Here is a 24,022-nt window from a genome sequence, read left to right as displayed (position 1 = left end):
ACCTGAACCGAAGCCAGACACTCAACCAACTGAGCCACCCAGGCACCCCATTGATCAGGCTTTTTTTAACTTCTTTTTCCTTCTTTTTTCTTCTGCTTTCTTTTTCCTTTTTTTCCCCCTTTCTTTCTCTGTGGAATCAGCCTTGTAGTGTTTTGATTCTCTCTTTTTTTGTTCCCTTTCCTTTTCTTTTTTTTTTTTATGGGATCAGGCTCCCCTCCCCTTTTTATCCAGGGTTATTTCAACAAACAAATCAAAGCACAACCAGTTAAAAGTCCAAACACTCCCCACTGCAAGCAAGGAAGAGCTCTGCAGAGGACTGACCAGTGGGATAGAGCAGCCAAAACACAACAGCAGAGGGCACACAGCACACACCAGAAACACTTCTTGGAATGCCAGGCCCTGGACAGTGGTGCTGTCAGGTGCAGGAAACAACAAGCTTTTAAAACATGCAAAAGACAGAAACTTAGCCAAAATGACAAGATAGAGGAATTCTTCCCAAAAGAAAGGTCAAGAAGGAATCACAGCCAGAGAATTGCTCAAAACACATAAAAACCATGTATCTGAACAAGAATTTAGAATAGCAGTCATAAGACTACTAGCTGAGCTTGAAAAAAGCATAGGAGACACCAGAGAAAGCCTTGCTGCAGAGATCAAAGACCTAAGAAATAGTCCCAAAGAATTTAAAAAATGCTATAACTGAGATGCAAAATAAACTGGCTACAGTTACAGTAAGGATTGAAGAAGCAGAGGAGAGAATAGGTGAAATAGAAGATAAAACTATGGAAAATACTGAAGCTGAAAAAAAGAGGGAAACAATTACTAGATCATGAGAGGAAAATTAGAGAATTGAGTGGTTCTATGAAATGAAACAGTATCTGTATCATAGGAGTCCTGGAAGAAGAAGAAGAAAGGGGCAGGTTTATTTGAGCAAATTATAGCTAAGAACTTCCCTAATCTGGGAATGAGAGCCTTGCTGGATAAAGGATTCTTGGCTGCATATTTTTCCTATTCAGCACATTGAATATTTCCTACCACTTGCTTCTGGCCTGCCAAGTTTCAGTGGACAGGTCTGCTACTAACCTTATGTGTGTACCCTTGTAGGTTAAGGACCTTTTGTCCCTAGCTGCTTTCAGAATTCTCTTTTTATCTTTATATTTTGCCAGTTTCACTATGATATGCCATGGTATTGACCTGTTTTTATTGATTTTGAAGGGAGTTCTCTGTACCTCTTGGAATTGGATGCCTGTTTCCTTACCTTATTTGTACTGACAGCTCAGAGCCTGGCGCCTGCCTTGGATTCTGTGTCTCCCTCTCTCTCTCTGCCCCTCCCCTGCTCACACTCTTTCTCTCTCTCAAAAATAAGTAAACGTTAAAAAAAATTTTTTTAGGGGTACCTGGGTGGCTCAGTTGGTTGAGTGTCTGACTTCGGCTCAGGTCATGATCTCACAGCTTGTAAGTTTGAGCCCTGTGCCGAGCTCTGTGCTGACAGCTTGGAGCCTGGAGCCTGCTTCAGATTCTGTGTCTCCCTCTCTCTCTCTCTGCCCTCTCCTACTCGCTCGGTCTCTCTCTCTCTGTCTCTATCTCTCTCAAATAAATAAAAACATTAAAAAAATTTTTTTGCGAAAAATTAAAAAAATGTAAAATTTGTATGGAACCACAAAAGACCCCTCCCTACCCCCCCCACCCCCCCACCCCCCCCAAGGCCAAAGTAACGTTGAAAAAGAAAACCAAAGCTGAAGGCATCACAATTCTGGACTGTAAGCTGTATTACAAAGCTGTAATTATCAAGACAATATGGTACTGGCACAAAAATAGACACGTAGGTCAGTGGAACAGAATAGAGAACCCAGAAATGGACCCACAAATGTATGGCCAACTAATCTTCGACAAAGTGGAAAGAATATCAAATGGAAAAAAGACAGTCTCTTCAGCAAATGGCACTGGGAAAGCTGGACAGCAACAAGCAGAAGAATGAAATTGGACTACTTTCTTACACCATACACAGAAATAAATTCAAAATGGATGAAAGACCTAAAAGTGAGATAGGAAACCATCAAAATCGTACAGGAGAGAACAGCCACAGCAACTTCTTACTTGACATGTTTCTGGAAGCAAGGAAAATAAAAGCAAAAATGAACTTTTGGGACCTCATCTAGATAAAAAGTTTCTGCACAGCGAAGGAAACAATCAACGAAAGTAAAAGGCAACTGATGGAATGGGAGAAGATATTTGCAAATGACATATCAGATAAAGAGTTAGTATCCAAAGTCTATAAAGAACTAATTAAACTCAACACCCAAAAAACAAATAATCCAGTGAAGAAATGGGCAGAAGAGATGAATAGAAATTTTTTCAAAGAAGGCATCCAGATGGCTAACAAACATGAAAAGAGGCTCAACATCACTCATCATCAGGGAAATACAAATCAAAACCACAATGAGATACCACCTCACACCAGTCAGAATGGCATAAATTAACAATTCAGGAAACAACAGATGTTGGTGAGGGTGCAGAGAAAGGGAAACCCTTCTGCACTTTTGGTGGGAATGCAAACTGCTGCAGCCACTCTGGCAAACAGGGTGGAGGTTCCTCAAAAAATGAAAAATAGAACTACCCTATGACCCAGCAAATGCACTACTAGGTATTTATCCAAAGGATGCAAAAATGGTGATTTGAAGAGGCACATGCACTGCAATGTTTATAGCAGCATTATCAACAACAGACACATTATGGAAAAGGCCCAAATGTCCATCCACTGATGAATGGGTAAAGAAAATGTGGTATACACACACACACACACACACACACACACACACACACACACACACACTGGAATACTACCCGGCAATCAAAAAAAAAAAAAAAGAAATCTTACCATTTGCAACAACATTAGTTGGAACTAGAGTGTGTTCTGCTAAGCAAAATTAAGTCAGAGGAAGACAAATATCATATGATTTCACTCATATGTGGAATTTAAGAAACAGAACAGATGAACATGGGGGAAGGGAAGGATAAATAAGATAAAAACAGAGAGGGAGGCAAACCATAAGAGACTCCTAAATACAGAGAACAGACTGCGGGTTGCTGGAGGGGAGGTGCATGGTGGGGACGGGCATTAAGGAGGGCACTTGTTGGGATGAGCACTGGGTGTTATATGTAAGTGATGAAGCACTGGGTTCTCCTCCTGAAACCAGTAGCTGTATGTTAACTAACTTGAATTCAAATAAATAAATTTTTAAAAGACTGTACATAATTGTTTATGAGGTACAATGTTCTCTCCCTATAAAATAAAGCTTGCTCGTTTTGTTAAAAAAATGAAAAGGTCAGAAAAAGAAGTTATTGAAAACAACGTTTTAAACGTTATCAAGTAAATTTGCACAGTGTTATGGTGAGGAAGAGACATAAGGGCCTAATTCAACATAAATAAATCAGGACAACTTGACAGAGGAGGTAACGTTGCCAGTGAAATTTGAAGGACAAGTGTTTGGCAGGCAAAGCTCAAAGCTGGCCAGGACATACCAGGATTATGGAATTGTATGTGCCCTAAAGAGGAAAACAGGAGAGAAGAACCCATCTGGGCAATGGCATGTGGTTCATTGTGAATAGGATATGTGGATACCGTTGGGGAGCAGCAGGTGTAATGAACGCACGTGGCCACCTCTACAGATATTTAAGGGAAACAGGTTTATTTGCCTATGTATACATAGACTTATTCCTTTCCTCCCAAATATAATTTGTATCATTATGATTTAATGATAAAATATTGAGAAGCAGGAAACATTTTTTTTTATTTCTTATGCCTCATGCCACAGACCTTCAACTATCCTTTTTATCATGTATGCTCAAAATTAATATAGAAGAAAAAGGACAGAAGAGACCAGGTAGATACTAAGAGGGGGATATGGATTTTAACCACTTACTAACTGATGGGTAAAATCACCATTAAAAAAAAAAATCCAACTAGCAAAAAGCATTGAATCTGTGGGAGGGATGTGGATGTGGAAAATACAGAATCATGGGCTTTGTTAGAGGCTTCATTCAGGAAGCCACTATGCTGTGGGAATTCCCCAGATAAAGAGTGTGCTACCATCAGAAAAATCAATACTAATGCCAAATTTTTCTTCTAGCTCCAGGTTATATTCAAATGATTGGGAGGAATGACTTCCATCTGCAGGAAAAAGAATGAGGCTATTGCTTATCAGTATTAGTCAAATATTTCATTAATTCACCCTTTTATTTATCAAATATTTGTTGAGCATTCATTGTACGTCAGGCATTCTTCCAAATGCAGAGCTTACACTAGAATTGAAATGTCTTTTCTCAGTATGAGTTAAGAGTCTAAAAATGTTTAATAACTTTTTTCTAGAAATGGTATCTTAAGGATTTGTGATGAAATAATAAAAAGGCAGACAAGAAGTTATATATGTGAATGTTAATATAGATATTAAATTTTTTTTAATGTTTATTATTTGAGAAAGAGACAGAGAGCAAGCAGGGGAGGGGCAGAGAGAGAGAGGGAGACACAGAATCGGAAGCAGGCTCCAGGCTCTGAGCTGCCAGCACAGAGCCCGATGTGGGGCTCGAACCCACAGACTGTGAGATCATGGCCTGAGCTGAAGTCAGCCGCCCAACCAACTGAGCCACCTAGGCACCCCCATTTAGATATTAGAATAAAAGAATTTAAAACAACTTGAATTCCAATGAGGCAGTGATAAAATAAATAACAGTACATTCACCTTGGACTATTACATAGACAGTGAAAATAGTATTTTGAAGACTAACATGATAAAATGCTTGATCTAGAAATAGGACATTAAAAAGTCAGAGTACATATGTGTCTGGATCTTTCATGAAATGCTATTATGTGTATTCTCTTTTTTATAATTTTCTGTGTTTTCTAAATTTTCTACAATAAATATATTTTACTTTTATAATTGGTAAAGCAGTTATGATTATTTATTTATTTATTTATTTATTTATTTATTTAGAGCATGCACACACAAGTAGGAGAGACGGAAAGAGAGAATCCTAAGCAGACTCCATGCTGTCAGCACAAACCCGGTGCCAGGCTTAAATTCATGCACGGCGAGATCGTGACTTGAGCGGAAATCAAGAGTCAGACATTTAACAGACTGAGCCATCCAGGCGCCCCTGAACTAGTTATAATTTTAATAGAATTACATAGCAGTTCATTCAGGAATTTTGTATCAGAATTAATTTTTCTAACACTACGTTTCAGTAACTGAACATAATGTGTTTCTTCATAGAAAAACACTAATTAGTAATTATTATGTATTTATCTCTTATCTATCTCCCCTAGTAGAATGTTAGCTTCTACTTCTATTTCTGTAGTGACACTCTATGTAAAGAACGTTCTGCCCTGAAGGAAGTTTTTTGTATTTGTACTGTCCAATATTGTAGCCACTAGCCACAGGTAGTGATTGAGTACTTAAAATGTGGCCAGTGCAACTGAAGAACTGAATTTTAAAATTTATTTTGTTACGGAACCAGGCGGAAAAACCAAGTGGCACTCAGAGATCTTGGTGGATCGGAGATTTATTCAATACCGGTGGGCTCAGAGGAGACCATTTCTCCAAAGATCTGAGCCCCGAATGAAGGGGGGAAGGGTAATTTATAGTTGTCAGCTTCCATATTTGTGGCAGGTTTTCACGCGCGCGGCAAACAGGGCAAGAAGAACCCAGAAGAGGGGTCTCCAAGAGACCAGAGCTTGTTTTAGTCCCGTGGGCCATTTTATGGTATAAAACTTTATCATTTTCCCAACAATTTACTTTTAATTAATTTAAAATGTAAATTGATATAGTCACACACTGTATTAGAAAGTGTAATACTAGAGTCCAGAATAGTGTCAGGCAAATAGTAGGTGCTAAATAAACAGTTGGGGGTGCCTGGGCGGCTCAGTTGGTTGAGCATACAGCTCTTGGTTTCAGCTTAAGTCAGGATCTCATCATTTGTGGGTTTTGAGTCACATGTCAGGCTCTGTGCTGACAGTGTGGAGCCTGCTTGGGATTCTCTTTCTCTCCCTCTCTCTCTGCCCCTCCTCCTCTATGCTGTCTCTGTCTCTCTCAAAAATAAATAAAATTAAAAAAAATTTGTATGATGTATGGATGCATAGACAAAATTATTTGCTGATTTGGCATCATTTGATGACAATGGGGAAAGAACAGAGATAAAATTTGGTATTATCTTACATATAATATTAATATTAAAAATGGACCAGTTTGAAAGTTGTTGGCCCTAATGCCAAAATGAAATGAGAAATGGTGACTCCAGTGATATTAATAAATACGTATTAGTATGCTTAATTGCTCTATAAATATGAGATCATTTAATCCTCCTCATCCCAAGAAGTAATATCATTTCTTCTCATTTTATACCTAAGGAAACTCAGGCACAGAGAGGCAAGGTAACTTGTTCAGGGACACTTAGCTAGTGGAGCCAGGGTTCAAATCCAGGTAGTCTGGGTTCATCTGCAGTCTTAGCTTCCGTGATTTGTCTAGATGAAAGGATGCCCTTTCTAAGGACTTGGGGTGGTATTTGATGTTGATGCAGCAGGTCCCCCTTTACAGTGGATTCCTGTACGAGAGTACAATGAAGAACATCATGTATAGTGTCTTTGTTCTATTTTCAGTGCCTACACATGAACTCTTGAAATTCGTTCAGCAAACATGTATTGCATGAAACTAAGTGCCAGATATTGTAAGGTTCTGGAGCTACGAGTTATAAAGAGGCTATGTTACCTTCCCTCCAGGAGCCAAGATACCAGAAAAGATCCATCAGAAGAGATTACAAAGTGTGTTAAGTACAAAACTGAAAATATAAAAATAGCATTCTGGGAGCAAGGTGAGGGGAGACTGGGAGAAGGAGTGGGGGAGGGGGGAGGCAGAGAAGGAGGGAGGGAGAAAGAGAGAGAACGTTTGGAAAGAGTTGATACTGAGGGGTAGGGGTCCCTCTTTCTACTCCACTTTCTGCTCGACAACTCACCTGGCTCTCCTTCAGGCTGTAAGATATTCAGAGATCATGGTCAGAGCTTGATTTGGGTTTAATCCCCATCTATTATTTATTAGCTGGTGATTTGGGGGCAAGTTGTTTCTAGGTTTACATAATGGTTCAAACATCCCTACCCTGTAGATCTCGTTTGTTTGTTTGTTTGTTTGTTTGTTTGTTTGTTTGTTTTTCATGAAAATCAAAATGAGATCCTGCCTGTTTGTTCATCTATGCCACCTAAAGGGGGTGGAAAAGCAAGCTTTTATCTTCAGAAGCTTGGGTGACTAACTGGCAGACCCATACATAAATAATGAAAGGGCAGCCTCCCTGGAATATGTCTAGACTTCAGGGCGATATCTGATTTAGCATCCCAAAGGATCTCATGTGCAAAACGCCCTGTCGGTGACTGCATTGGCACAAGTGGTGTTGTGTTTCAGAAGTCCGCTTGGAAGATGCAAGATAAAGGACGGCAGGAGTGGGGTCTGGAGGGGCACCACAGGTGCTAGCTAGCCTAAGGTCCACATTTGATATTAGTGGATCACAGGAAGGGGAAAAGCAGAAAGTCCAGGAATATTTGAAAAATAGAAATCTGTGAGCTATGACTCGAAGCTCATCAATTGGGCATTAAAAAAAAATCACATTTATGAAACACCTTGGAGCTTTAAAATGTGACTTCAGAAAGATTTTCCCTTTCTCCTTAAAATCAATCCATCAATCAATGAATCAATCATCAATCCCTGATAGTTATTATCGCCCTCACAACAAAAAACAAAAGACCTACAGAAGTTAAATTATTTGCTCAGGTCCTCTCAATGAAACCAATAAATAAGATAGGATATATGATCCAAAGTCCAGTTATCTCCACCATACGATAGAAAATAGGAAGAGTCAAAGGAAATGCAGTTGGCCAAGGTGGTTACTGACTGATTTCACGGAAGAATGTGAAATTGCTTCTTAACAGGAGAACACCCAAGCCTGGGCATGCTGTGTTGCACAACAGGATCTAGATCTACCTTAGATCCATTCATGACTCTTAATTGGGATTAATACTCAGAATCTACCCAAGATTTTCAATGAATTAAACAGGAAAATAGAATAGAGTTTTACCTCGTCAACCTTCAACCAGAGTCAAGGATTTTCAGTAAGGAGTTAGTGCTTGGCCTTTCTGCAGGCAAACTCTCTTTCCTGCAGCTGCTATCTGCAATGGCTGGAGGCCGTCTTCTTTGTCAGCTCACTCGAGAATTTGCCTTAAAACAGAAGCTCCTTGGGCAGCCCTAGGGAACCTGGCATCTCTTGAAATCCTCTAATCAAAGATAGCTTTTGCCTAAAGCTCTCTCTTATAAAGGCAAGGAAGATAGTGGCAATTATCCAAGTGATTCAAGCAAGAGAAATGAATTTGATCTTCATTACCTAACTTTTCAGGCAAAAATTTCTTACAGCAGTGCTTCTCAATTTTTCTCATGCAGAGAATCGCCCGGGGGTCCTGTTAAAATGCAGGTTCTAATTTAGTAGGTTTTGGGTGGGGACGGAAGATTCTGCATTTCTAAGGAGCTCCCAGTTGACGCTGACCACAGATTCAGAAGTGAGGCTTTACCCACAAAGCTTGGCCCACTTCTGCACTTGCTATCTTTGGAGCAGAGGGTCTCAAAGTTTGGGCCGCATTAGAATCACCCAAGGAAGGTGGAAAAAATGCAAAGTTTGATTTGGTAGACCTGATATTTGCTTTTCTAATAAGTACCTCAGCTGTTCCCAGAGGCCATTCTCTAAGAAATGACTTAGGGGAAGCACGGCGGTGACCCAAAGTAGCCAGGTATGCTCAGCCGGGCCAGGACGCAGCCTTTGGAACCAATAAAGTCTTAGTTAGTGAGAGGTTTCTTTAAGTGGAGAAGAATATAAAAGTCAGTGAGAGTCCAGCCTCTAAATTCAGCAAAATAAGATAAAGCTAATGGTGGCACTCACATGGGGCTTCTGCATTGCTGGGCGGGAAAAGGAGTCTCAAATCTCTTCTGATCACACCCCTTGTAATTTCCTTCTGAAGGACCTGGGATGTGGTAGAAGGAGGAGCAAGCTGAGGATGATGATAACTGGCACCTGAGACCCCAGGAAAAGGGCATTTACAGTAGTGCCTGGAGGGCCCGGCAGCCCTGTGAGAAGTATGAGGATACATGCAGTTTGACAGCCATACTTTAAGTCATATTTTTCGTTTTCAGAAATGGTTTCTATGGAAACTCACCAGCCAGGTTTCTCAGTCTACAGGCAGAGATCATTTTGCGAGACGCGTGTTTTTCGGTGAAGCATCGGCTATAAAAGTGGCAATATGAAGGTGAATAAAATTGACCCATGGTACAAAAATGACCTCCTGCTCACCTTGCTTAGATGACGTCTTGCAGGAGAAAGGGAAGACACGGTTTCAGTTTCCTGTCCTGAACTACAAGAGGACAGAAGGTGATGGAGAGCAAGGTGAAGGAGCACTGAGTGGGTAAAGTCACTAGGCCTTCGTGTCCTTTGTCACATACGAGAATGGCGTTAAACTAGATTAAACATAAAGCCCCACCTAGTGCGGGAATTCTGTGTTTCCATGCCTGCAGTGATTGTGTTCTGCTCACTGGTGCCACAATGACTGAGAAGAACAGGGGAGACCCTTAGAAACCGTTAGTTCGCTTAAGTGTATGTATGTGACTGCGTGTGTGTAGACTTAGTTACCTATTGTCTAATTTCATTAGGGTGAAGCTCTACATTATAAAATGCCTTCACCTTGAGAACTCTGACTTTTGTTTTCTACTCTTTCTGCTCCAGTCATTGCCACAGACCACATCTCTGTTCTTCTAGACCACTGAAGTCTCAGATAAAAAATAAATTGATGAAATTTGGCTCCTTTTTACAGTGACCTTTTAATTAATTTGACATAGACTTTTTTGGTTTGTTTGTTTGGAATGTTCAGATCATTTTGGTGGGTTTTTAAAAATTTTTTTTAATGTTTATTTATTTTTGAGAAAGAGAGAGACAGAACGTGAGTAGGGGAAGGGCAGAGAGAGAGGGAAACACAGAATCCGAAGCAAGCTCCAGGCTCTGAGCTGTCAGCACAGAGCCCAACGTGGGGTTCGAGCCCACGAACAGTGAGATCATGACCTGAGCCAAAGTCGGACGTTCAACCAACTGAGCCACCCAGGCACCCTTTTTGTTTTGTAATGCTTGAAGTTCCAAAACCTCCCACAAAAGACCACCAGAGTCGTAAGTCAAAGCCAAGCGGCAAGGGTCGTTTATTGCAGGTTCGAACCTGGTCCTCTGCGCACTCGTCGCCGGTGACACAAGAGGCCACGAATAGGGTTGGTATAGCGTTTTTATAGACAGAGACAAATAGCACAGGGGAGGTTTTTTACTTGTGGCGGGAGGAAGAAAGGGGGAAGGGGGTAGGTGAGGAATGTGCTAAGCAGGCAGGTTTACAGAAGCGAGAAATGCCGGTTAGTTTGTATACAATCACTCATTCCATTACATATCAGACTACATTTAGGAAGTTTTACAGCCCATTCTACAGCGGGTTACAATCAGGAAAGGTCTCACAATGCTCATAGCAAACAGCAAGCAAAACAGACTTCTCAGCAATTGTATTTCTTATCAAAGATCCATAATAAGCAGAAAAGAGAACCTAGCTTTAAACTAAGGCAGGGCTGTCATTTGGATTCAAAGCTGTTCCTTTCAGTTTCCCTACAAACTTTTTTTTTTTTTTTTTTTTTAAATCTTTCAATTCTGGAGCTCGGGAGTGAGTTAGACGACAGAAAAGATTTGGATCCTTTGGATACATATGTCCGAAGTTTAAACCTCACCTCCTTTGTGAAGAACGCTTTGATTCTCTTAAATCACAACTATTTCTTATTTTTTTGATCCTAAAAAATCATTGCTCTTTTCGCCATCATCCTTTAGCATATTTCTAGGTGTAAATGAGCAATCTTAGATAATATGTGATCTAAATTTATACCACTGAAATTATTGGGTAGATTAAAATATGTACTAAAAGCACACAGAGGGGTGCTCGGGTGGCTCAGTCAGTTAGGTGTCCGACTTCGGCTAAGGTCATTATCTCACAGTTCCTGGGTTCGAGCCCCACGTTGGGCTTTGTGCTGTCAGTGCGGAGCCTGCTTGGAGTCCTCTGTCTCCCTCTTTCTCTGCCCCTCCCCCACGTGTGCGTGTGTGTGTGTGTGTGTGTGTGTGTGTGCGCGCGCGCGTGCGCATGCTCTCTCCCTCTCAAAAATAAACAAACATTTAAAAAATTATCAAAAAATAAAAGCACATAGAGAACTTGGTAGGGATCTCGCTGTTGGATGAAACAAGTTTCATAGGAAAATGACTGTCTTGCTCTGAGAAGTCTGGGATCCCTGGAGAAGGAGATAGACAGATGGAAAGCAGGAATTTCCCATACTGCAGCCCTGTATATCCTGAATGGATGGAGAAGTCCACTTCCGGCTCTGACACTGACAACTCTATGAGCTTAAAGGGACCTTATTAACCTCCTGATTTCCAGTTTTTTCTGCTCTCAAAAGGAGGTAATACCAAGTTCTTAAGGTAGACAATTAAATACCACATGCATATAAAATCCAACAGAGTCCGTTTTGAGAACTCTGTCAACATATGCTAACAACAGTGAAAATGATGTGGGAGGGGAGCACCCTCTGGGGAGGCAGTTGATCTACTGACATTTGGGACAAACCATGGAAATAGATTCTAGGGCCGTATTCAGGCAAGAGCGGGGCCTAGGTTGGGAATAAAGGGTCATGAGGCATTTTCTGAAGTTAACTATTTTTAAGTACTTTCAATCCACCACTCCTTTGGTGCTTCATTTGTCCGAAAGCCATAAGTTTAAGAGCTACTGCCTGATTGTTATGCTTTACAACACACTCAACAGAAGAGATGAAACTCAATAAAAGAGAATAAAGTAATTTGTAGTATTTCTTTCTCCAAGGTATAAAGTATTTATTTTGAGCCACATAATTATTAAGATTGTAATTGGCTATTGGCAGGTCGAAAATTGGAAGCAAAGAAATGCATTATAAAAGAATGGAAACTCTGTGGATAATTTTTATTCTTCTGAGTAGTTCGTGCTACTTAGTTGCTTTCAGAGAAACAAATCAATAACTATTATTTAGAGTTTCCCTCTAGCTTCCACTGCTTTAGGAGCCGTTTCTCTATCAGTGATCCCGTAATTTCATCAATATGGTATCATTAGCACTCCGCAGTTAGCAATTAACCTTTATCCAACATGCTCAGTTATAGCTTTAGGAAAAAACTGTCAGTCACATGGAGTATGCTCAGATTTCAGTGGTATAGCTAGCTCTATTTAAGATAGATGAAACAGCTGTTAAAGTTATAGTTAGAGCTAGAGTAAGTATTGATTTGCAAGAACCAATTTCCTGTTTTTAAGGCAATCCGAGGAACCAAGGGGATATCCGTATCAGTCATTTTTAATCTTGGTAAGAAGTAAAGTAAGTGCTCCCTAATAGGGGCACCACGACATGCTGGTTTCTTGCAGAGCTCATTAGCAGCAGCTCCGTTTTAGATACCAGAACGTATATTAGTATTCTGCTAGTTACACTGCAGTCACTATATTTGTAGAGTGCTTTCACACAATTACATCGACCCTTGAACAACACAGAATTGATCTGCGCAGGTGCACTTACACGCAGATTTTTTTTTTTTATATATATAAATACGGCTCAGTGTTGTAAATGTATTTTCTCTTTCTTATGATTTTCTTAATAACATTTTCTTTTGGGTAGCTTACTTTAAATTGTAAGAATGCAGTATATAATACATGTAACATAGAAATATGTGTTAATTGTTTATGTTAATGACGAGGCTTCCAGTCGACCGTAGGCTATTAGTAGTTAAATTTGGGGGAGAGTTCAAAAGTTGTATGTGGATATTCTTTTTTTTTTTTTTTAAGTTTATTTATATATTTTTGAGAGAGAGTGAGAGACAGAAGGGTTGGGGCAGAGAGAGAGGGAAAGAGAGAGAATCTCAAGCAGGCTCTGCTGTCATTATGGAGTCCAGTGTGAGGCTTGAACTCACAACCTGTGAGATCATGACCTGAGCCAAAACCAAGAGTCAGAAGCTTAACCGACTAAGGCACCCAAGTGCCCCTACATGCCGATTTTCAACTGCACACGGGTCAATGCCCCAAACCCTCATGCTGTTCAAGGGTCAACTTAACTTCCAATGATCCTCACAACAATGCAAGGAAGTAATGTAATTATGTCCTTTCTTCCGATTGAATACTTTTAAGCAAAAACATATCCCTGGATCATTGCCCCAGATCTACCAGTAAATTTCTGTATGACCTCCAAAGTTGCCTGTGCGGGCTTCAGCGTCCTCAACTATAAAATTAGTTGTAATAACAAGCCGTTGTTTCAGTGGCTTGAAGCTCATTTCTAGATATGAGATCTGTGATTCCAGGCTTCTCCAAATTAACTTTGTATCTCGGCAAGAGTACTGTAGTATTAATTATTGATGAAATCACACCATAATGTCTTAGCCATTGTCCTATGGTATATTTTGTACGAGGGATGATGTTTTTAGTAATATGAGCACACTGTGCAGTACTTGTCTTTTGAATCTTTGCAAACAGTGTTTTGATGACCTCTTTTCTTGAAACTAATGTAGAAAATTTGCAGATCATACTTGCAATAATATTAACCATTAATTTTTTCCCCAGACCTAAAAAATTTCTTTTGACACGTATCATACATAACAGGAATAATTTAAATAGGCAAAACACAATAATTAAGAGATGGATGGAGTAGAGATCCATCCCTGTTGTTTACAGTAATGTGAATTGTCTGGCATATAAAATGTCATTAGTGAAGGGGAAGAAGATTCCAGAGACAGATCTACAAATGATCTACGTAGTAGATGAAAAATTCCAAGTAGAGAAAGAAACATTCACTTTAATTTGTCATAAACTAACTTAAGTGCAGAAAGCAATATAAGCTTTCGTTAAGATTTACCTTTTTTTTTTTTTTTTTTTTGGTATATGGGGACAGTTGGTCTCAAGGATTCAAACTGAATACAATCCAGTAGAGAAACAAGTGACTGTTTTTTTTGTTTGTTTTTTTAATCCAGAAAAACATTTGCAAAGAGAAAGAAAAGAAAACAATCTATGTAATAAATTTTTTAAAAATGTTCCTTGTGTTGCCTAGCTCTTGGAGAAGCTTTTGAGGAGCTCCATAGACCTTGCTCCTTCTCACTAGAGCTGAACTCGAACGTGGACTAGATTCTCTTCAGTTGCATGAAGTACTTCCAGCCACGAGTCTGAAAAGGGCTTAGAAGAAATGGAGGAGTCTAGAACTCACTGATTGCCGTGATTGGGACACTTTGACTTAAATGAAGGGAAAAATTCTGGTGAGGACTTTCCTTGGGTCATTTATTAAAAATTCCGTATCACTGCTTTTTCAGGTTTTAATGATGATGCACACATATAGATTAATAATGACATTTTTCCGATATAACTGACATGCCAGCATTTTTTTGTCTTTCACATCTAGTATTGAATTATACTACCATGGCCATCAAAGTAACTATTATTGGGGGGATTTAAAGTCCTCCTAAAAGCAAATGCAAGCAAGTTTCATAATTTTATTGATAAATGTATCAAATTTAAGAAATGTAATGGTACAGTACAGTATATATGTGTGTGATGGGGGTATAGCTCAGGGAGTAGAGCATTTGCATATGTGTGTGAGTGTGTGTATTTATATATGTACATATATATATATGTGCATGCACACAGGTATACACATACATATACACATACATATGTATGCATGTATATATATGCAATTATTCTTTTCATATTTTCATGACCTCAATGCACATCACAGTTAAAAGTAATACAGACATTTTCCCAACTGTGGTTGAATTGGGAGTAAAGAGCCTAGAACCCCTTCTTCCCTTGTCTCTGAGGTTACTGAAATACCACTGCAGGTTGAAAAGCAATGTGTAGTCCACATCCTTCCCATTTTACACATGAGGAGACAGAGGCCCAAACATGTTAAAATACACGGTCTCATCATAGTCACTCATTTCCCCACCTGAGACCGGGACCCCACCCCAAGTTCAGTGATAAGATGATGGCAAACTCTTTCTCTGGATATCCAGGGTCCTGCTCTCTCGTCACACTGAGCTACTGATTTGGGTCTGTAACCTTGAACACATCAGTTGACCTCTTTGAATTGATGCTTTCTTGTCCTAAAACAGGAAAGATGCTAGGAGATATTAAAACAGGCAAAGGAAGAACAAATCTTCTACAGGACACTTTTATTTCTACAAAATGACTCCAGGGGAAATGCCCCAGAAATCACCAAAGGATTCAGCTACAGAAAATCAAACAGAACAAAGGGACTAAGAGACACTTCAAAGAAAGCAAACACTAAGAGAGACCCACCGTCCCTCTGGGCGTCTGCAGTGGAGTGGTCCTTAAAAGCAGAACGGAGCAATTGCAGGAGGGCAATGTTTTACCACAGCAGTGCTGTTAAAAATTTTCCATGGAAGTACCTCTAGCAGGAGAGAAATGGGAATATATTAGCCCTTGTCCCTTAACCACTAACCTAGTGTATAATTTGATGTGACTAGTGGCAAACACAAAAATTAATTGCAGTCTCATATTTTACATAAAATGGGATAATCTCTAGCATTTCACTTTTTATTTTGCCTTTCCTCTTGTATTTAAAATTATAAATTAATTTTAATATAAAATAATGTTTATCCACTTAGCTATACCTGCTGAGTTGTTGTGTTTTTTTTTTTTTTTTTAAATACCTGCTGAGTTTTACAGCAGCACTGTGAGGAGGAGAAGAAGGAGAAATAAAGGCACAGATCATTCTCAAATATCTATTAATTATATACATGGAGACCAGAGGACAGTAGAAACATTTTCTCAGTGCCTTACCTTTCTGTTATGCTAATTTCACCTAAAATGAATGTAGGTGAATTTCTCCTCTTCTTCTCCTTTGAGCCAATGGATTACTATGTGTTGATGGGTATTGATAAATATTTTCTAAGGAATGTATCCTTTTATACCCAAATATCCCGTCAAAACCTTTTATCATTTCCTATCTAACATGCCCATACCTGTCTAAATAAACATTGAGAGAAACATAGGTCAGATGCACATTAATATATAAGTTTGGCTTTGCAAAACATCTTGTGTTCTTTAAAAGGTTTTGTCCATTGTTTTCAATAAACAGAAAGATAAACGCATGTATAAACACACATAAAGGTGTAAATAATAATATTAAGAGCAAAACATTTGCACAAAGAAATATATTTCTAACTGGCTGAATCAGAGAGTAAAAGGAAAAAAAAAAAAGAGGGTGGTGGGATTGAAGCGTACTGAGGGGATTCCTTGAGAACAAGTCATGTACAAACCTTCACAGATCTTCCAAACTCCTGTTCAGTGACAACACATTAGTAGTTTGAGTCAACCTAGGTGGGACTATTTATGCAATAGGAATTAGCAAACACCCTCAAGAATTGTTTCCCCAAGCTTGGAGAGCTGATCATTAAATATGAATCAGAACACCATGGGCTAACATCCTGAAGAACCCAAGGAGGACTTTTTCAAGCCTTGGTCAGTTGTCAAGACTCCTTAATTTATATTATGGACAGATAGACTTCCTTTAGTACTTTTCTTATCTTTTTTTTTTTTTTTAATGTTTATTTATTCTTGAGCGAGGAGAGAGACAGAGTGCGAGCGCACACAAGTAGGGGAGGGGTGGAGAGAGAGGGAGACACAGAATCTGAAGCGGACTCCAGGCTCTGAGCTGGCTCGAACTCATGAACTGCGAGATCATGACCTGAGGGGAAGTGGGATGCTTAACTGACTGATCCACCCAGGCGCCCCCCCTTTAGTACTTTTCTTGACTTCCAGTTCTTTTAAGTGTATACATTTAGGTGCATTTGCAGCAAATTTAATGGCTAAAGTGCTGCCTAAAAAAATCCTATTGTGCTATATTAAATATCAGAACACTCCAAGAAAACTATAGTCATGTTACAATAGGGTTAAGAGAAAATAAATGATAAATATTTGAATAAAGGTGAGAACTGGCTTGAAGTAACATCAACAAGATGGCTAAGTAGGCAGCCCCAGACCCTCCCACAAACGCAATTCAGCAATAGCTCAAGGACAGTTCCCTTAGTGAGAATCAGAAAATATAAATTATGACAATGATAACGAAGTGTGTGTGTGTGTGGGGGGGGGAGTGTTAAAATGTATAGTCTTTGTGATTGAATTTAAGCGATAATTAGCTTAAAATAAACCCCAGGGTAACCATATACACGCCCCCCCCCCACACACCCTCTATAGAAGCTACATAAAAGAAAAAAAGAAAAGAGAATCAAAGCAAATCAATACAAAAATTTAACAAAACACAGAAGATACTAGGAGAAGGAATAGCAGGAAAAAAAAAGAACAGGACTAAAAGAAAACAAAATGGCAATTGTATATCCTTCCCTATCAGTAATTACTCTAAATGTAAATAGATTAAATGCCTACCAAAAGATAAAGAATGACTGAATGGATTAAACAGCAGCAGCAACAACAACAACAACAACAACAACACAACAAGACCCAGTAGATTGAAAAAAAGTAGAAGTTTGTTTCGCTCTCCAATAAAAGTCAGAATGTAGTCAGTCCAGGCCTTTCATGGCTGCTCCAGTATCATCAAGGGCCAAATTATTTTTTATTTTTTGCTTTACAGCATTTTTATGTGCCTTAGGGTCTCACATGGTGCTTGAGCCTCAGTCATTATTTTAGTATTCCAGCAAGCAGGAAAAAAAAAATATTGAAGCAGGGAAGAGAGAAGAATGTACCCCTCCCTTTAAAGATACTTAAGAAACTTCTTTAGAAGTCCCACATGATAATGCTGCTTATGTTTCTTGGCTAGAACTTAGTCACATTGTCACACTGGACACAAGGAAGACTGGGGAATATACTTTTTATTCTGGATAGCCATATAACCCGCTAAAAAGCAGGGGGTCTATTACTAAGAAAATAATTAGGAATAGACATTAAGGTAGGAGTGTAGTAATCTTTTCCACAGCTATGCATGCAAGTCAAATCTATAGCTTTTAAAACTACTGATAACCGGTGTTTCAATTACCTATTGCCATGTAACAACCACCCCAAGACTTAGTGATTTGAAATAACAATATTTTCTCATTTCCCACAATTCCATGCTTGGTTATGCTCAGTTAGATTGTTTTTCTGATCTATATGGTGTCTGCTGGGATCACCCATGAGGCTGATTTCAGATGAGAGCTTGGTTGGCACTGGAATATCCAAGAAAGCTTTGCACACACGTCTTGGTAGGGAACACTGAGATGTCTAGAAGGCTGCAGTCTCCCCTTCCTCCTTCAGGATAGCCAAGTCTCTGTATGGTGACTCCCAGTTCCAAGAGGGTGGGTACGAACTGCCAGGCCTCTAAAGCCAAGACCTAGAACTCACAGTGCTACTTCTACCACACTCTACTGGTCAAAGCAAGTCACAAAGTTACCCCAGATACAAAAGCAGGGGAAGTAGATTCTACCTTTGTATGGTAGGTGTGGCAGATGCGCAGAATGAGAGGAGGAATTGCTGGTGGCCATCTTTGGAAGCCATCTTCCACCATGGCTCAACACTTCAGTTAGGGATCCTAAGTAGCCTGGGAGTTTGTTGAAGTCTGTATTTAGGATGGAAGGAAGAAGAGAGGAAATTCATAGGTGGTTGTGTTTCATATACAAGAGTAAAAATCACTGGCTTATTCCAGAGTCCCAGTTGACTCGACATTGTGAAGGCAGCGTGTAGAAATATCCATAAATTCTGCATAGAGCAGCCCCGACATCAACAAAATGACTCTCACGTAGTATTGTTGGCACTGCTAATTGGTATAACCTTTCTAGGTATAAGCTATAAAATATGTATGCCATGGATTCAGTAATTCTGATTTTGAAGTATCTACCTCAAGCATAAATTTTAACAAGTGTGAACACCTTCACACAAAAAAATGTTCAATGTATATTTTGCATACAAATAAAAAATTAGGAATAATTGTGTATTTGCCAGAAAGATTTATTTAGAGGGATAATAAATTACACTGCAGTTATTATTTATTTTTTTTAAGTTTTTTTCTAATGTTTATTTTATTTTTGAGGGAGAGACAGAGTTAGAGACAGAGACAGAGAGACAGTGTGCAAACAGGGGGGGGGGGGGCAGAGAGAGAGAGAGACACACAGAATCCAAAGCACGTTCCAGGCTCTGAGCTGTCAGCACAGAGCCCGACGTGGGGCTTGAACTCATGAACTGTGAGATCATGACCTGAGCCGAAGTTGGAGGCTCAACCAACTGAGCCACCCAGGTGCCCATACACTGCAATTTTAAAGAATAATAATATTTGAAAGGTCTTCACCTATTTGAAGTGGCAAAAGTAGTCTAAAGAGGAGAATATAAATAGTATATGTACAAGTTATGTATACTTTTCTTTTTGCAAAATTATGCATAAAAATTCTGAAAGGATATATAACAGTATGTTAATAATGGTTGTATTATGGTTACTAATATTATGGTTTCTTTTTCTTGGTTGTCTTTTCAAAACTTTTTAATAAACAAGCATTATTAATGTACTAAAATCATATTAAATAGGGGCGCCTGGATGGCTCAGTCGGTTAAGCGTCTGGCTTCAGCTCAGTTCATGGTCTCACGGGCTCATGAGTTTGAGTCCTGCCTGTCGGGCTCTGTGCTGACAGCTCAGAGCCTGAAACCTGCTTCAGATTCTGTGTCTCCCTCTCTCTGCCCCTCCCCTGTGCTCTGTCTCTGTCTCTCTCAAGAATAAATAAGACACTAAAAAAATTTTTTTTAGATCATATTAAATACAATATTAAATACTAAAGCAATTGCACAGTATCCACTTGGCTTGGTTTATGTTTTCCAAAAATAACCACGCAAAGTGAGTTTATATGAGTCCTCACTGTTCTTCCCAAGGAACAGACAATTATACTCAAATATTCCCTTTCTGAATACAATTTCAGTTTGTGAGCCCAGCCATCTGTGAGATTTGTTGCATCCCTTCTTCCTATAGGCTATTGTTCAGCTTTTCAGTTATACTTTGGAGTAAATACAGAAGAACTAACAGTGAGGTTATCACCTCTGATAGCAAATGAAAACAAGGTCCTGGGAACCTGGATAAAATCAAAAGGCGTGAGACCCAGGGTAAAAGATCTACCAAGGTAAAACTACATTTCAAATCCCCACATTATTTCACTGGGTTTTAAGTCAGTAAGGCCTTCAGAGTTATTGTGTGTCCAGTTTGGGCAGGACGTTAAGTGAAATGGTGACCTGTCAACAGTAGACACAGTCCCTGTCTTGAGGGAGAGAGAGAACACAGACAAAGACGGAAGCCATCAGGAGCCCTTACAGAAGAGCCCAACCACAAACAGACATTGGCACAGAGATCCTGGGCATGAAGAGTCCGTAGAGATTTAATTTTTTTGTTGTTTTTTCTGAAGAAAATGAACTTCTGCCTTTGTTTTTATTCTTATGTTAATAGAAAACCATGTGATTCGTCTTCAAGCTTGATAAAGTTCCTTCTAGACCCATGTCTGCTCACTTCTGAGCCATTGCTGCTTCACTGCTGATCATTCTTTTTAAAAAAAATTTTTTTTTAGTGTTTATTTATTCTTGAGCGAGAGAGAGACAGAGTGTAAGTGGGGGAGGGGCAGAGAGAGAGGGAGACACAGAATCTGAAGCAGGTTCCAGGCTCTGAGCTGTCAGCACAGAACCCAGCGTGGGGCTTGAACTCATGAACTGCAAGATCATGACCTGAGCTAAAGTCAGATGCTTAAGTGACTGAGCCACCCAGGTGCCCCAACTGCTGATTATTCTTGGTAAACCCTGCTCAAAGACCATCAGTGGCTCACGCATCACCTCCAGAATATCTGTGTATGTATGTATGTATGTATGTATGTATGTATGTATGTATGTATCTATCTATCTATCTATCTATCTATCATCTAGCTAATCTTCTGGATATATACTTTCAGTGAGTGATCTAGCAGAATCTACTCTTCCAACAGTAAACTCAAGCTAGTATCTAAAAACATTCACTACAAACAATTGACATCCATCTCCCAAACACAACTTTGACATTTGGACCTCTTTCTTCACCAGCCACATTCTTTTAACAATAAAGCATGTTTCACCCGAATCCAAATCCTACCTAATCTTCAAGACTCAATCCAAATTCTATATCCTTCTGAAATTCTCTCTAATCACAGCAAATCTAAGTATCCTCATTGACACATTCTTGTCCTCTTAACGTAAGGGCCAGCTATATATTTGATACCATTTGTGTATTACTTTGCATTGGTATCTTCAATATTCTACTTTGGGTTGTTAATTTTCTTTTCGCTTTTATTATAAGATCATTTAAAAATTGATACAAGTAACATACAAATACATTTTCATCAAAATGCAAAATAATAAAAACATTGTTGCGTACTTGTTATATGTTAAGTATTTAAAAAAGAGCTTTACATGTATTTAATACTTATAATAATTCCATGAGGTAGATAATATTATTATTTGCATTTTGCTTAGGAAACCAGGGTACAAAGAAGTTAAGGAACTTGCCCAAACTGTCCCCAGAGCTGGAACTCTTAACCTCTATATTATAGTATTTCTCATTAATATAGAATAATACAGAATTAAAATATCTATGTGAATGGTACAATTATATGAGACATCCCTGCCTCTGTTAACCTTTGTTCATTTATCTGTCCAGAACTTTATCCGATCATTTGCATGTTCATTCACATGCATAAGTAGCAGGTGTGAGTCTTACTCCATGAAGTGTCCATTTTTTTTTTAATTTTTTTGATGTTTATTCATTTTTGAAAGACAGAGAGAGACAGAGCACAAGCAGGGGTGGGGCAGAGAAAGAGGGGGACACAGAATCTGAAGCGGGCTCCAGGCTCTGAGCTGTCAGCACAGAGCCCGTTGCGGGGCTCGAACTCAGGAACCGTGAGGTCATGATCTGAGCCGAAGTCGGACGCTCAACCGACTGAGCCACCCAAGTGCCCCATACATTTTTTTTTCTATAACTGAACTTAATGGGTCGTGGTTTTTAGGATGGCAGAAACATTCATTTTTTAATTCCACATTTTCTTGACACCTTTTCTTGAGTTGTATGTAGGTTCCACAGAGGATCCCAGGTACTACATTATGGGGACCTATAAGGACCTCCATCCAAAGATATCCATGCTCCATCTAATCCTTATTTGTAAGGATTACTGTTACTGACAGCTAGGCCTCTCCAGATCTGGGTCTCTCTTAGGTACTCCTGCATTCCTCAAAAGCAGATTTAAAATCATTCCACAATTCCTGAGCATCCCTTGGGATGCAGCAGGAACTCAGGTGGAGTTCCTTAAGGCCCTTTACCACCCAAGCATTTCCAGCACCCTCTTGAATCAGGGGGAGCTCAGTGGACTTGCTTTAGGAACTACTTGGGAAGGTCTGTAGAAAGTAGACCAGGATTACTCTGCTCTTGAATTCCTCAGTTATTGCTAGAGTGTCTATCATTTCTGTTCTCCTCTCTCCTTCAGCTCTGATGTGGCAAAAGGTTCTTGTCTCAGCGAATATGTAACCTGGTTACCTTGTTTCTCTGATACTTCTATTCTCCCACTTCAGGAGGAATATTTCTCTAGCTAATCGTGTTCCACCAAATCTTCTGAACTCAAAAGCCAAGAAGATTTCACTCTTTTAGCCTGTGCTCTGTCACATCATTCCTCCCTTGTGGCAGTGAAGATGAGATGCCCTAGCAGCCTAGGCAGGGAGAAGGTCAGTGGGGTACAGAAACAATGGGGGAAATAGCTTAATATCTCAAAATAGCATCCCACTATTCACATGTAGGTACATATTCAAATGTACTTTTTATAGCAGCCATGTATTATTGGTAGGGTTGACTCTACTTCTAACCCTTTGAGTCAGTTTTAATTTGGCTTAGCCTATCAGGATCCTCCTTTTCTTATGCTAAGTGATTGCTACTGATACACCTATGTAGCCTAAAATGGTCCAAGTGGAGTAGGGTCAAGAATTTTATTCCTTTTTGGGGCACCTGAATGGGTCAGTCAGTTAAGCATCTGACTCTTGGTTTCGGCTCAGATCATGACCTCATAATTTCATGAGTTCGAACCCTGCATCAGGCTCCATGCTGGCAGCGTTGAGCCTTCTTGGGATTCTCTGTCTCCCCTTCTGACCCTCCCCCATTTGTGCTATCTTTGTCTCTCTCAAAATAAACTTAAAAAAAATTTTTTTTGTTCTTTTTTGAATGGGGAAACACTTTCTCTCCCCTGGATGTAAATGAAGAAGCTGGTAATCCTGGTTTCTGCTTGTAGCCATTTTTTTGAAGATTAGGAACACCAGAACAAATAGAAAGCTGGTACTTGGAAAGAAACAATTTTAGAGTCTTGATTGTACCCTGCCTGAAGCCTGAACTATCTGTGGACTTGTCCTTGATTGTGCCAATAAGTTATTCTTAGTATCTAATTCAATTTAAGATTTTCTAATCTTAATTTGTAGATTTTCTAATGTAGATTTTCTGATGTAGATTTTCTAATAATTGAATTTGATATCCAGAAATGGAATTGCTGGATGTGGGGTATATTATTTAAATTGGGGTCAATAGTGTCAAACTGCCCTCAGAAACACTTTGTGATGTACGTTACTTCAATTGAGTATTTTAGATTACCTGTTTCTTTGCACTTTAACCAACAACAAATAATAACAATCTTTTTCATCTTTGCCAATCTGCTGGGTGAAATATAATATAATAATGTAACTTCTCTTTATACTCCTTTATTTTCTATAACATATTTTATGTTCCTTATGAGAAACCTAACTCAAATTTGCAAATTAATGTATTTTCTGGTTGAAGACATTCTAATTTTAGGTAACAGTTATCTGGGAAATTAAAATGTTAAGTCTCTAGCAGGGCTA

The 24,022-nt window shown here is 39.2% G+C and overlaps 1 long non-coding RNA gene across 17 annotated transcripts in view; it reads left to right on the top strand.

The window, feature by feature from the left end:
* The window catches only part of LOC122217488, a 233,581-nt gene that overhangs the window by 85,320 nt on the left and 124,239 nt on the right, over positions 1-24,022 (top strand). The window contains exons 4-5 of one of the 17 annotated variants that reach the window (XR_006201531.1): positions 6,650-6,811; positions 9,216-9,328. The exons of 15 other annotated variants lie outside the window; for them this stretch is intronic. This is a non-coding gene — a long non-coding RNA (uncharacterized LOC122217488). Of the gene's footprint in view, positions 1-6,649; positions 6,812-9,215; positions 9,329-14,195; positions 14,398-24,022 lie in introns of all 17 variants that reach the window. One more of the 17 variants, XR_006201532.1, reaches the window with a different exon arrangement.

This window comes from Panthera leo, chromosome B1, assembly GCF_018350215.1.
Source record: "Panthera leo isolate Ple1 chromosome B1, P.leo_Ple1_pat1.1, whole genome shotgun sequence".
NCBI classification, from domain to species: domain Eukaryota; kingdom Metazoa; phylum Chordata; class Mammalia; order Carnivora; family Felidae; genus Panthera; species Panthera leo.
This window is presented reverse-complemented; position numbering and strand designations above follow the sequence as displayed.